Genomic DNA, 12186 nt, shown 5'->3' on the forward strand with positions numbered 1-12186 from the left:
AGGACTCTGCACCCACCCCTCCTGTCTCTGGGCACTGCTGGGAGGACTCTGCACCCACCCCTCCTGTGTCTGGGCACTGCTGGGAGGACTCTGCACCCACCCCTCCTGTGTCTGGGCACTGCTGGGAGGACTCTGCACCCACCCCTCCTGTCTCTGGGCACTGCTGGGAGGACTCTGCACCCACCCCTCCTGTGTCTGGGCACTGCTGGGAGGACTCTGCACCCACCCCTCCTGTGTCTGGGCACTGCTGGGAGGACTCTGCACCCACCCCTCCTGTCTCTGGACACTGCTGGGAGGACTCTGCACACACCCCTCCTGTGTCTGGGCACTGCTGGGAGGACTCTGCACCCACCCCTCCTGTCTCTGGGCACTGCTGGGAGGACTCTGCACACACCCCTCTTGTCTCTGGGCACTGCTGGGGGTGTTAGGCACACACCATTCTTATTGCAGGTTAGGTGCGTACATACACGGGTGGTGGTTCGGTGCGTACATACACGGGTGGTGGTTGGGTGCGTACATACACGGGTGGGGGTTCGGTGCGTACATACACGGGTGGGGGTTCGGTGCGTACATACACGGGTGGGGGTTCGGGGCGTACATACACTGCTGGGGTGGGGATTCGGCGCGTACATACAGGGGTGGGGGTTCGGGCGTACAAACACTGCTGGGGTGGGGGTTCGGTGCGTACATACTCGGCTGGGGGGGGGTTCGGTCCGTTCATACACGGGTGGGGGTTTGGTGCGTACATACACGGGTGGGGGTTCGGTGCGTACATACACGGGTGGTGGTTGGGTGCGTACATACACGGGTGGGGGTTCGGGGCGTACATACACTGCTGGGGTGGGGATTCGGTGCGTACATACACGGGTGGGGGTTCGGGCGTACATACACTGCTGGGGTGGGGATTCGGTGCGTACATACACGGGTGGGGGTTCGGGGCGTACATACACGGGTGGGGGTTCGGGGCGTACATACACTGCTGGGGGGGGGTTCGGTGCGTACATACACGGGTGGGGGCTCGGTGCGTACATACATGGGTGGGGGTTCGGGGCGTACATACACGGGTGGGGGTTCGGGGCGTACATACACTGCTGGGGTGGGGGTTAGATGCGTACATACACGGGTGGGGGTTCGGGGCGTACATACACGGGTGGGGGTTCGGGGCGTACATACACTGCTGGGGTGGTGGTTCGGTGCGTACATACACGGGTGGGGGTTCGGTGCGTACATACACGGGTGGGGTGGTGGTTCGGTGCGTACATACACGGGTGGGGGTTCGGGGTGTACATACACTGCTGGGGGGGGGTTCGGTGCGTACATACACGGGTGGGGGTTCGGTGCGTACATACACGGGTGGGGTTTCGGGGCGTACATGCACTGCTGGGGTGGGGATTCGGTGCGTACATACACGGGTGGGGGTTCGGGGCGTACATACACGGGTGGGGGTTCGGGGCATACATACACTGCTGGGGTGGGGGTTAGATGCGTACATACACGGGTGGGGGTTCGGGGCGTACATACACGGGTGGGGGTTCGGGGCGTACATACACTGCTGGGGTGGTGGTTCGGTGCGTACATACACGGGTGGGGGTTCGGTGCGTACATACACGGGTGGGGGTTCGGGGCGTACATACACTGCTGGGGTGGTGGTTCGGTGCGTACATACACGGGTGGGGGTTCGGGCCGTACTTCCACGGGTGGGGGTACGGTCCGTACATACCCTTACCCACGCTCTGCGTGCCTGGGTACAGCCCGTACCCATGCCTTTGGTGGGTGGGTACGGTGCGTCCCCCCATTGTTGCGGTGCCGTGGGGTCCGCACCGTACACAGGCCTTGGGGGCGTGGCTACGGGTCGTACCACGCGTACCCCTACATGACCCCAGCAATGCTGTTACGAGCCGTACCAAGGCCTTTCTGACGTGGGTACGGGCCGTACCCACATTGTTGGATTGACGTAGGGGGACGCGTGGTACGTTCCGTACCCACGCTCTTGCGGCCTGGGTAGGGTACGTACCGGTTCACGTGACCATCCACTTCCGTTGTGGCGGACGCTTGCGTTGCTGGCCTCGCCCCCACCCCCTGGAAGTGACCAGGCCCTGATGGTCAGGTATGTCCAGGCCATGTGTGATTTGGTACCATGTGTTGGTGTTGTGTGTCCTGCCCCTGCCCCCCCCTTTGCCCCTGGTTGTTTTGCTGACCTTCTGCGGCGTCTGCGTCGGTTCCTGTACGCCAGGTGGACTGCTAGGAGGGCAGGGATGGCACGTAGGTTCGGGTCCATGTCTGTTCGTCGCGTCCAGCTGCTCCTTGCGTGTGTCGTCCTGATTTCCCGGCAGTTTTTGGCAGGCGGTAAATATTTTCCGTGCGGGATGACGTCGGTTCGATTCGTACTTCCTGGTTCGTGAAACGTAGGCTGGATGCGTACCGACGTCAGGTCGGCGCCTTTCAGGATCGTAATTGTGTTTAGATTCTGTTCGGTCGGTGTTTTGTTCGATTCGTACGGAAATGGTGTTTCCGTGCGAATCGTACTTGCATTTTCGGATGGATTTCGCACCGGGTACGAGTCGGACGGAGAAAAGGCTCCGTCCGACAGTTCGTACCAGGTTTTTACCGGATCGGAATTGGCACCTATGTTTGTATTTGTTGCCGATGTAGTCACTATAAAATTCAAACTAGGAATGTATATGTGTTTTTAAAAATTAAAAAGGAAAACAATGATAAATGGAGGAAATTTGCTGCTTATTTGTTTGTGGAAGGTCGTTTTAAGTTGGGTAATCAACAATGTATTTGTAAATATTGTTACAATATATTAGAAGAGAACAAAATGCCAGCTAGAGCTGTTCTTAATGACCTACAATTAGTAACTATACCTCCAGAACTTAAAGATTTAAATACATATGAGTCCATCCTTATTCAATCTGTGCACCCGTTTCAGGCTATAGTTCATATGGAAACTAAAACAGGTAAGCTGCCTGCAACAGATCTACAAAGAGGTTTAAAAGGAAGAGTTGTGTATTTACCTTTAGATTTTAAGAAAAATGTAGAGGAAAGTGAACCTGTAGTCATTCTTGTTAATGGTGTACCTACAAAGAGTAGGAAAATATGGCAAGAGTTAGTCGATGTCACCAAAGTCCAAAAGGCTACATTATATCTGGTGCAAACCAATATTTACTATAAATCTGTAAATGTAGAAGAACAAGAAATATGTTTAGAAGATGAAACAGACATTGCAAGTGGACAAATCGAAAAAGTGGAGAAGTGCAGAAAAGAAGAAATGTATGAACATTACACTATACACCCTTTACACTCAAAGAAGTGTTAGGAGACAGTATTGAATTGTTCCAGATGAAAAAAGCAAAAGGAACTCCCATGAGTGTATGGGAAAAAAGTTTGGAAGCTCGTTGTTTTCCACAGCTGTTCCCTACTGGAAAAGTTGGACGATATGATGGATGACATGTTCAGATTCCAGCTGCAGAATATCGTACTTTACAACTGTACTCAGAAGATGCAAGATTTAGACAATGTATTCCATATGTGTTTCATCTTTTATTTGAAAGTGACCTTTCTGCACTTTCATATGCAGTGAATCACATATTAAAAACAGGGATTCATTTTTCGGATGTTTCTGCAAAGCAATTCATGGACAAAGTTGAAGAAAGAGACGAACAATTAGAAACACAGTTAATTAATTTGATGGCTTGTCAACGAGGCACTAATGAATATTGGTATCGAAGTCATGGGGAACTGAAATGTATCTTAAGGAATTTAGGAACGCCTACCTGGTTTGTTACACTTAGTTGTGCTGAGTATGCATAGGATGATTTACTAGATTTTCTACGACAAGCAAATTCAAATATACAGGATATTGAATTGAAGACAGCTGGAGAACTGTGTTCCCTGGATCCTTTAAATGTGTGCAGATATTTTTATCATAGGTTTGAAGCTATGATGTCTTTCATCTGTAATAAAAAGAATCCACCTATTGGTGAAGTTATTGATTTCTTTTGGAGAAAGGAATATCAAGCTAGAGGTGCATCTCATATTCATATGCTATTATGGATCAAAAATGCACCAAAATTTGGAACTGACAGTGATGAGACTATTTTGTCTTTTATTGAACAATATGTTACCTGTACGATACCAAAAGAAAAAGTAGGAAACAACTTGAGACAGAAAGTTTTACGGTTTCAAAATCATCGATGTGGAAAATATTGTCGACGGAAATACAAGTCAAAGGAAACATTTTACACAAAATGTCGATTTGGTTTTCCATGGCCAGTAATTTCCAAAGGAAGAGTGAACAGTTTTATGTCAGCAGTGAGGCATACTATCACTCGAAAATCACCAAAAAATACTTATAATATAAAAAGAACAGAAGAATCAAAGTACATTACCCACTCAATTGCCTTTTTATGGGGTTATTGACGGCCCAGAAGGGCAATTAAGTGGATGACTCTTCCCAGATTAAGAGGTGGATGGGGGTGCCAAATTTTCTATCATATCATTGGGCAGCACTACTGCAGCATATGGGAATAGTAGTGACTGGAAACATGGCTAGGGCAGAGGCTGTTAGCCCTACCATATATGAGTTGCTTTTAGGAGACAAAGCTAGGCAAAGGTTAGTTAAAATTTTGGAACCAAGCTACTATAAGAAGATATAATTCAAAATAGTACAATCGGCTCATTCAATCTGGAGGAAGATTCAACGCAGATTTATGATACCTAACATTAATGCATATACACCCTTTTCACCGAGTAGTCTTCTACCAACTATATTTCAGGATAGAATTACATTCAGATGGGGCAATGCAGGAATCACTGTCCTAGGGGACCTGTGTCATGAAGGAAAATTAGCCTCATTTATGTTTCTACAAGAGAAGTTTGGTCTCTCCAGTGGGGACTTCTTCAAGTTTTTACAGATTCAGAGTTTCCTAGGCTCTAGCTCGCAAGGGACAAACGGTAACTTAGGCACCATTGGTCTAATAGAACTGCTGCAGAAACAATCACGGGTTGGGTTAATCTATCAGGCGCTATTGGCAGAGTTCCCTGATGATCTGATATCTCAAAACCCTAGCTGGGAGAGGAGGCTAGGAAAAACAGGGATACATATGGAGACAGCGCTGGAAGTGGCTAATTGCGTGCTTATATCTGGAAGCCTGAAAACTCAGCATTTTATGTCGACTTTTGACTTATACTATACCCCTGCCAGGACTTCTAAGTGGGCTAGCTCCCGGGGAAGCTCATGTAGTAGATGCGGGCATTGGGGAGCAGACACTCTACACATGTTTTATATCTGTCCTGGGCTGGCACTTTTCTTAAAGGATATAAATCACTTTTTGAATATGTTTCTTGCTACTCCCATAATATTTACTTCTGAATTGATAATCCTGGGGGTAGAAAGTGACGAGGTGTGAGATTCCCGTGGCAGGGCTGAGACTTGCTTCCTTTTCATTGCTATGGCCGTCCTAAGACTCTGCATAACATCTCAGTGGATCAGTCCAGATGCTCCAACATTCATCAACTGGACATCTAGGATGCTATACAATATGGAATCCTCTGTTTATAAAATGCGAGGGCTAAGGAGATGAGTATGGGGGCCAAAAATCTGGTCTCCTATCACCAGCTGGTTAGAGAAAACTGTTCATGCAAAGGAATCCTTTATTATTTATCTATTGCCTCCGCTTTCTCTGGCGAAAACCTTCTTATGCCTTTCTCTCTTTTCTGTTTGATTATTGCCAAATAATGAATTGTTAATTATTATTTTCACAAGAGTTTGAAGAAAAAAAAAAGAAGAAGAATCAAAGTACATTAATGATTATAATCCAGTAATTTTGACCATGTGGAATGCAAATATGGACCATCAATGGTACTGAGGGGGGCTCCTCTAAGGTGTCACTCTGCTGAACAGAAAATGTTCCCGGGAGCAAGCCCTCAGGGAAGGCCAGGGCTCCACTCTGATGTAGCTGGTTCGCTTGCAGTGGATGCTGGTTGCGGGAGTTTATGGGTCATGTACTGCAAAGTGATGGCACTTGTCCTTTCAGAATAGGGGCTGCCACAGCAGGGTGCAGAAACATGGAGGACCGGGTGGGAGGAACCCAACTGCTACACAAAATGTGTAAAACAGAATGTGACACAGTGACAACAGTTTGGCATCACCGCTCAATCCTCTATTTTTAATCGATTTTAGCAGTGCATTATGCTGGAAGGACCACCATACAGGGGTACTTCAATACAAATTTGTGCTCGAATGATGAATTAATCCAGTGCTATTTTAAAATAGCATTGGATTACTTAAGAAAAGTTATAACTAATCTATGATGTTAACTGGTAGTCAATGACACAGTGTCATATCAAGACTTCCTCTGGTTGTCATAGCATTATTTCAATAAACTTTTTGATGCTCTACCTAGGATGGGCTGAGTACACGAAATCTGGTAATGCATTAGGTAGGTGATAGTGTTTGGGGACATGGAGTCATTGATCGCTATAGGAAGAAAGGCCAGTAAAAGGAAGACTTAGGTCAGAACTGCACCCAAAATGTGCCCTGAGAAGAGCACTGAAGCACAACGCAATTGAGAAATTGTTAAAAACAAAACTGACCATCGCAACTGCAAAATTCTGTAGAGCTTCTGTTCTGAAGGTACTCATGGAACAGCCACCCTGAAAGCTACATAACAGACGGCAACCATCTTACAGGTTCATAATCAACCTGTGTGGGGATTCAGAGCTGGCAGCACGTGGCAGTGGCGCAATAGACCAGGGCGACTGAAGGTCACCGAGCATCAAAAGAACAAAGGACGAGCTCCTAAACACAAGGATTCTGGCATTATAGGGAGCAGGAGGTCAAACAATCAGCTCTAGCACGACACCGGCCTTTGTACCCTTACATGCAGGAGGGTAAGGAAGGGGCCGCATTCACAGAAACAGGGATTTTCAATTTAAGCGAGAAAGGTTTGTGATGGAGGGGGTGGTGAGGCAGGGGCGGGGTTTAAGTCTGGTATCTGTGGACCCATTCATGGGGGTTATGCCAGGGAACAAGTTGTCAGTATGTCCAGGTCTTGTCTACTGACTATGAACGCTTACTTTCTTCCCATGCACCTTGTTAGCAGCTGTACCTGAGTAAAACTGGCCTTTTCACTCAGCTGAAAGAGTGGTGCTGTCAGTCATTTGCTAAATGTTAAAGGTTATAACGTAGCAGCTCGAGTGCCAAGGTTAGGCGTATGCCTCCCTCCTTAGGGCAGCGTGTCTTCGTTGCTAGGCAACATGGCCCGCTGCTGAAGGCAGGCAAAAACAAGTGTTCACTAACATAACACTGAGACTAGACAATGTCACGAAATTCTGTGACACACTAAGTGCTACATGTCCATAACTCCAAGATGTCACTCCAAGCCGAGTAGCTCACTAGAGCTTCCACTACTGTTCTAGGCACTGCCGTTGTCCCTAACCGTGAGACCATAAAATGAAATCCCAATGTGCCCAAATCACAACGTTCTGTCTTACGTAGATGGATTCCAGTCTTGCACAGACATAGAAGCGTGGCCCAATTCCGCTCGGTGACAGCTAATAAGGGAGGCCATTATTTCCCAGGTTACTTCAAAGGAAATGTGTGTAGAGTACTTAATTCTGCAGAGGGTTGCCGCGCAGCCTGGATTTTCGTGGTTTAATTATCCATCTCAGACTGCACATTACATAATTTTGACAATAGGGAGAAGTATGCAAATGACACTCTGCTGAAATGAGGATTTCAAGCAGCCTTACTGCCAAGGGATCTTACGATCACAGCTTTTGTGGTGCTTGCTCGCAGATCAAAAGCACGGCTCTGGCTCGAGGACTAACATGGCACCCTCTCGAAAGTGTGTGTGAAAAGAGCACGTAGTGTCAAAACAGATTTGCATCCGTGAGGTGCTTCGGTGAAGCCATTGAAATGCAGCTTGGTGGCCTCGGAGGTGATGATGTTGCGTTGCTAGCCTGCACTGCGGCAGCGCGAGATGCACCTGAAAGCCCAGCCAGCAATGCAGAAGGTATTGTTTTAAAGGGCCTTACAATCTCATCTTCAACAAGGCCCTGCAAAATCATGGTCTGCAGTGTCGTCCAAACCTCTGAGAACAAAACGAAGAGCAAAAGGGGACCTCATCTTAGGCAAAAAACCATATAAAAGATAGCAATTCGCACGCCAGGCAGCCGCTGTTTATTTTTGAGTCACGCTTTCACTTTAAAGTGAAAGTGCGATGCAAAAATAAACATGCGGCGCCCTGTCTCTTTTTGAGACGGCCCATCCAGACTTGCTCTCACGGCGTGTTTATCTAACACGCCTCCTAAAGATAAGAAATTGCTTTACAACAGCTGCAAAGCAGACGAGCCAGTCCGGATTGGCCGGACCAAAAGGCAAAAGGGCGGCAACCGAAAGCCCTCCTTTTCAATGGGAAGCCAGCGTTTACCATAAACGCTGACGCTACCCAATGAAAACGAGGGGCTGGGCTTCGAGTCCCCTTCTTGAAACTGCCTTGATGACTATAGCCCTCGCAGGCAAGGAACGCCTGCGCGCTCCAACGCCAGGCAAGACCTAAAAAGTTTCTTGATTAAATGTTTGTCAAGTTATCTACAGAAAACAACGGATTCACATTTATCGTGTGTTGTAACTGCTCCAACTGGATTAGCAGCACACAATATCAAAGGGGCTACATTACATTGTTTACTTATGTTACCAGTAGAACATGAAAATAAGTTTGAATATCACAAGCTATCTGGAGAAGCTTGTTTCGAAGTTTCAAGAGTACTAAAGAAAATGAAACTTCTGATAATTGATGAGATAAGCATGGTTTCAATCTTAATGCTTGCGTTTGTACATTTGAGAATGCAGCAGATTTTAAAAACAAACTACGATGTTTTATTTGGAGGAAAACATGTAATTGTATTCGGTGATCTGCTACAACTCACACCTGTGAAAGGCCAACCAGTTTGTAACACCCTTCTTCATGAAGCCACTAAAAAATCATTGGGAAGTATTGGAAATGTGAACATTTGGACTTATTCTGAATATGAAGAACTTATTAAGAACATGCGACAAGCAAATGACGAAGATTATGGAAATATTCTCCAAAATATTAGAATTGGTGTCTTAACAAAGGATGGCAAAGAAGCTTTAGAAAGTCGGCGACTAACAAACTTGTTTCCAAAAGAAAATATTGCACCTGAAACTATCTACAAAAAAATTGCAGAGAAGAACTCTATAATGTGCCTTATGCCAACACTGAAATAATGCTCTACATTCAATGAAGAACTGTTGAAACTGGAGAAACAACCGATAATGAAAATGATAGCTACTGATAAAATGGAACATGAAGGAGTAACTATTCTTCTGTCAGATAAATTACAGTTAACATTCGACTCTTTGGAAAAATCAATATCTAAGACTGCTGGTTTGGAAAAGATCTTATATGTATCTGTAAACTGTCGGGTAATAATACGGCGTAATTTAGATGTTGAGAAAGGTTTAGTAAATGGAGCAATGACGAAAGTTGTTGACTTTGTTAATTATCCAAAAAGAGATGGAATTGAATTTATGAAAATTAAATTTGATCAGATTGAAGAGGTGAAACAGATTGGACGTTGTGGTGTTTGTTTCTTGCTTGTAAAAGATTTGTATGTTCGTAGAAAACAGTTTCCTGTTTGTTTAGCATATGCAGTGACCATTCATAAATCTCAAGGTTTAAGTGTTGACAGTGCTTTGGTAAACAATGGAAGTTCTGTGTTTAAAGAGGGTATGGCATATGTTGCATTTTCTCGAGTAAGAACATTATCTGGATTGTATTTGATTGATTTTGATGAGGAAAAAGTTAGTGCAGATGTAAATTGTGTAAAAGAATACAATAGGTTAAGAAGACTCTATGCTCCTAATTTAGGTGAATATCCTATTTATGAAAAACATAGTTCAGGTATCAACTGCTATGCTAATGTAATCGTGAAAGTGTTTTTTTTTTTTAGAAAATCTACGGCATGCAATTATGGTAAATTGAAGGAAAAGATTCTGTTGTTTGTTACATTATGTTTTTGAAAAGTTGAAAACTGATAAATCGAAAATTCAAACTGCTTCTGGCGTGCGTTATCTTCTGGATATATGTTCTGGTTCTTCACAATTTACACAGAATGTTCAGCAAGACACTCAGGAATTTCCTATGTTTATGCTTGTAGTATTAGAAGATGAAGGAATACAAATTGAAAATATGTTTGGACTACGTACCAGATGGGATCATACACGTGACAGCTGTTGATTTTCATCTACCACTAAAATAGACAATGAACGATTTATATATTTGACAATACCAGATTGCAAAACAGTGTCTTTCAGTGAATTAATGAAATCAGCTAATCAAGATATGGAATGTACTCAGTGCAAATCGGAAATGTTGTCAACATTATTTATAGAAAAATTTGGACAATATATCATTTTAATGCTACAACATTTTAGAGCAGATGGAACAAAATTGGAAACCAAAATTAAAAATGTTGTGGCAGGTCAAGTTTCAATTTCAGGAAGAATTTTTATAACAGTGGCTATTGTTTTCCACGATGGACCTACTTCAACATCTGGACACTATACTGTGTATTTTAAATGCAATAAAGGATGTACACTTTGCCTAATGAACTACCAAATTCATATCTAATATTTTTGATGCCAAAATTCTGAGAAGATGACAACATAAATTACTGAGTATATTTTGGATATTTTCACTACAAATAATCTCAGACACATCATTCGGCCTATTGGGAAGATGTCAATATGAATTCAGAAGTTTATCTTGGATATCCTTAATGGAAATGTTTTTAGAAACATCATTCGGCCTATTGGGAAGATGTCAAGAATTACGGTTTGAACTATTGATTCTGTTCTTTGATATTACATTTGGAAAATTGTGTTCAAAAGAAGGTTCTGATATATTTGAATTTTGTATTATAAACAATGTTAATGAGGATGTTCATTTGTGAAAATGTAAATAGTTGATTTTCCTGTAGATATTTTGAACACAGATTTTTTTTAACAATCCTATTGATTGTATTTTTTTGCCCGCTGTTAACTGATGATCAAAATTGAAATCACTGTGTATGGTGAACTTAAATAGAATCTGAAGACAGCAAAAAAGGCATACTGAATATGTTATGTAATTGTAAAATAATGTTGTGTTCTTAAAACTATACAATTAAATGTAATAACAGGATGTTTTTCTTCTCGTTTACAGGTTCTACTACTAAAGTTTAAAGTATTTTAAATATACATTACAAAAAAAAAGTGAAAACATATTTCAATCCGCTTTATATCTACTTCAAAACAGGTAAGATGAAGTCACCCAAGCACTACCCATGCACTGCTACAATCACCTGTGCACTACCCATCAGTAGCGGCCCGTGGTGGGTGTGCTGGTGGGTGCTGACTTGGGGCAGGGAAGAGGCAGGGTGGGGGGTAGTAAACTGCAGAATACAGCCACACAGAGGTAAGTACACAAACAAATCCATAAAACGAATTTCGTTGGACATGCTACATTGCCAAATGTACTCATGCAATGACCCAGGCACTAACACATGCACTGTTACAATAAACTGTGTACTACCCAAGAACATGTATAACCACTTACACACTACTTATTCACTCCTCCAATTACCCAAGTACTATCGTTGTAGTAAAAAATTCCCCATTACTTCCCATGCAGTCCTCCAATCACCCATCGAGCATCATGTACTTATACAATCACTGCACCAATACCAAAGAAATTCTAAATTCTCCATGCACTCTCTTTACAGTACTGTAATCATCCAGTCACTACCCATGTACTCACTACTTATTCGCAGCTTCAATTACTCAGGTAGTACGCATGCAGTCCAGCAATCCGCCTTTTAGTACCTATGCTCTCTTCTAATCACCCATCTAGCACCATGTATTTACCCAATCTCTCCGCCACAACACAAGCACTTATAAAATCACCATGTACTCTTCTTACAGCACTGTAATCATGCAGTTAGTACTCATATACTCATACAATAACCTATTTACTAACTCATGCACAGATATAATACTCCAAGCACTATCCATACAGACATCTAATCACTTACATACTACTAATTCACTCCTCCAATTAACGAAGTTCTACCCACGCAGTCCAGGAATCCCCCTGTCAGTTCCTATGCAGTCCTCCA

Source organism: Triturus cristatus, chromosome 6, assembly GCF_964204655.1.
Source record: "Triturus cristatus chromosome 6, aTriCri1.1, whole genome shotgun sequence".
Classification (NCBI taxonomy): Eukaryota; Metazoa; Chordata; class Amphibia; order Caudata; family Salamandridae; genus Triturus; species Triturus cristatus.